Here is a 3,638-nt window from a genome sequence, read left to right as displayed (position 1 = left end):
CTTTCTGGACTAGGTGTATCAAAAGGCCTCACACAGTTCCTGACACATAGTAAGAGGACAGTAAGCCATAGCTCCTTTCCCCAGTCTGACTCTGCAGCTGCTTTAAGATGTGCTAATGCACCTTCCCTTGGATCTCTGTCAAGAAATGCTAAAAATAGTATTTTTTTAATGGATGGGAAAACTAAGATGCAGGAAAAGTAAAAAATATTCCCAAGACTATAAAGCTAGAGACTAAGCTGGACTCGGTGGCTCAGCCTGTAATCCCACACCTTGGGAGGCTGAGGTGAGTGGATTGCCTGAGCCCGCGGGTTTGAGACCCGCCTGGGCAACTTGGCGAGACCTCATCTCTACAATAAAATAAAAAAATTAGCCAGGCATGGTAGCGCGTGCCTGTAATTCCAGCTACTCAGAAGGCTGAGGCAGAAGGATTGCCGAAGCCCCAGCAGCTGGAGGCTGCGGTGGCCGGGAGCGGCCACTGCACTCCAGTCTGGGCGACAGTAAGACTCCAACTCAAATAATAATAATAACAATAAAGCTAGAGGTTGGTTAAGGTGAGACTAGGTAGAAGATCCTGAGGGGCAGTGCTCTCCCCTGCCTTTCTCCAGTGTCAATGTGCACTCTAGAGAGGAAGACCCCTGGAGACAGTGTTTCCTGCAGACTGTTTTTTCTGCCTAACCCATGTACTCTTCTTCCCTTCAGAGTTCAAGCATGGAGAGACTAGAGGATAAAACTAAGAGATGTGGGTACTTTCCAGACTCCAGGGATCCAGACAGACCATGACCAACCTAAAATCCTATGACAAGAACAAACTTAACACTTCACTCAAACTTAAAAATTGTGTCCAGGTATCTACACATTGAATAACATACTAAAATCAAAATCAACAAAGGAGGAAGAGACAGATTTTGTTCCACTCAATACCAGATGGCCATATGAACCCAAACACCAACCAAAGAGGTTAAAACAATGTGAATCACAACCAAAACAACCACAAAAAGCAGTCAATTAAGTCTATAGGTGTCAAAATCTCACTAGGTCCAGTACCTGGTAATGAGGAAACCTGATGCCAGCCAGATTGATCATCTGATGACCCAATAACCTCATTACATCATCACCAAAAAAAAAAAAATCAGATAAACCTTGAATAATAGGAAATGTAAAAGGCGATATGATGGCTACTAGGTTATTACATAACACAGACAGTTCTCTGTATCCGGGGGTTCCACATCGTGGATTCAACTAACCATGGATCAAAAATATTGGGAGAAAAAAGTGGATAGTTGAGCCGGGCTTGGTGGCTCAGTCTGTAATCCTGCGCTTTGGGAGGCTGAGGTGAGTGGATTGCCTGAACCCGCGGGTTTGAGACCCGCCTGGGCAACTTGGTGAGACCTCATCTCTACAATAAATCAAAAATTAGCAAGGCATGGTAGTGCACACCTGTAGTACCAGCTACTTGGAAGGCTAAGGCAGTAGGATCGCCGAAGCCCAGCAGGCAGAGGCTGCAGTGGCCGGGAGCGGCCACTGCACTCCAGTCTGGGCGACCGAATGAGACTCCAACTCAAAAAGAAAAAAAAAAAAAAAAAAGTGGATAGTTCCATCTGTACTGAACGTGTACAGACTTTTCGTCTCATTAATCTCTAAACAATACAGTATAACAACTATTTACATAGTATTTATATTGTACTTAAGTATGATAATTTAGAGATGATTTAAGTATACAGGAAGATATGCATAGGTTATATGCAAAAACTACACCATTTTATATAAAGGACTTGTGCATCCCAGGATTTTGGTATCCTGAGGGAGAATGTGGAATCCCAGAACCATTCCATACTGAGGAACAAGTTATATTCACTTTTTTTTCCAAAGACCCAAACTTATGGCCCAAACTCACAGTTGATCCAATCCAGCAAAAAAAAATTTTTTCATATATGATGATTTGCCTGTTAAAGATACGCAGAGGCTTATGGGCAAACTGGTTTATTAGAATGATGATCAGCCGGGCTCGGTGGCTCAGCCTGTAATCCCGTGCCTTTGGGAGGCTGAGGTGAGTGGATTGCCTGAGCCCGCAGGTTCAAGACCCGCCTGGGCAGCGAGACCTCATCTCTACAATAAATCAAAAAATCAGCCGGGCGTGGTAGCACATGCCTGTAATTCCAGCTACTCGGAAGGCTGAGGCGGAAGGATCGCCGGAGCCCAGCAGGTCGAGGCTGCGGTGGCCGGGAGCGGCCACTGCACTCCAGTCTAGACGACTGAGTGAGACCCCAACTCAAAAAAAAAACAAAAAAAAGAATGATGATCAAATCCCATAACAAACCAATTGGAAAGCACTAATACTGAGATTAAAAAGTTACAAGAAATCAGTTTTATATATTATCATGAGAACCCCCCCAAAATCTTGAGTCTTGCTTCTACTATTATCATTTCATGAGTACTAGCAACATTATGCCAAACTTACAGTTATATATATAAATTCCTCTCATCGCATACAGATATCTTTAAGAGACTGAAATTTCACCTAAAAGAATGAGGTCTTCATAAATATTTGCTAACTGAACGAGAAGCTAGGGTCCTATCATTTTCATCAGTTCTCTCTGTAAACGAACTACACAGTTGCCAAAAGAATAGATATTAAATAGAGGTACCCAGAAATGATGGTAACTGAAGACAATAAAATGAGTCTAACAGATCATCCTGGGCAAGGAAAAGATATCTTTAAAAAAGCTCAGCCAGAGACGCAAGCAGAGGTAGAAGTCAGGACCTGACAGGATGGCCAGGCTGCCCTGCAGGATCATCAAGAAAACCCAGCATTTGCTGGCGGAACCATTTCCTGGCATTAAAGCAGAACCAAATGACAGCAACGCCCGTTATCTTCATGTGGTCACTGCTGGCCCCCAGAATTCCCCCTCCGAAGGAGGGACTTTTGAACTTGAACTATTCCTTCCAGAATACCCAATGGCAATCCCTAGAGTACGTTTCATGACCAAAATCTATCACCCTAATGTAGACAAGTTGGGAAGAATATGTTTAAATATTTTGAAAGATAAGTGGTCCCCAGCACGGCAGATCTGCACAGTCCTGCTCTCGATCCAGGCTTTGTTAAGTGCCCCCAAACCCAGACGACCCACTAGCAAACAACGTCACAGAGTAGTGGAAGACTAATGAGGCCCAAGCCACAGAAACAGTTAGAACATGGACTAGGCTATATGACACGGATAATATTTAAATCGATCTGATGATCAAGTGTATGTCGCTTCTCCTGTTCTGCCAAGACTTCCTTTTTTTGTTTGCATTTAATGGACACGGTCTTAAAAACATTCAGAATAAAAGCCCAGACATCTTTAGTCCTTTGGTGATTAAATGCACAGTAGCAAATCTGTCTTGTCCTGATTCACTGTGGTAAGCATGAACAGAGGCTAGCTGTGTCATCTGGATTGTCACCAAGTGTGTGCTTGTTTATTGACCCATCATGGTTTAAGTATGAAGTACTGTGACTGAAAGTAGTTGTCAAGGTTAGCTGCAGGGAGGTGGGTGTTTTTCTTTATTTTATTTCTTTGAGGGAGGAGGTGGTTTTATTTTAATTTTATGGGCTCCTTTCCCCCTTTTTATGGTGATCTAATTGCATTAGCTGAAAGCAG

The 3,638-nt window shown here is 43.3% G+C and overlaps 1 pseudogene; it reads left to right on the top strand.

The window, feature by feature from the left end:
- The first annotated feature begins 2,769 nt into the window (after window positions 1–2,769).
- Window positions 2,770–3,226, top strand: LOC103260842 (annotated as a pseudogene).
- Window positions 3,227–3,638: the final 412 nt, after the last annotated feature.

This window comes from Carlito syrichta, unplaced genomic scaffold (assembly GCF_000164805.1).
Source record: "Carlito syrichta isolate Samal-C Ts95f unplaced genomic scaffold, Tarsius_syrichta-2.0.1 Scaffold303364, whole genome shotgun sequence".
NCBI classification, from domain to species: domain Eukaryota; kingdom Metazoa; phylum Chordata; class Mammalia; order Primates; family Tarsiidae; genus Carlito; species Carlito syrichta.
Note: the sequence above shows the minus strand (reverse complement) of the source record. Positions and strands in the feature narration are given on the sequence as shown.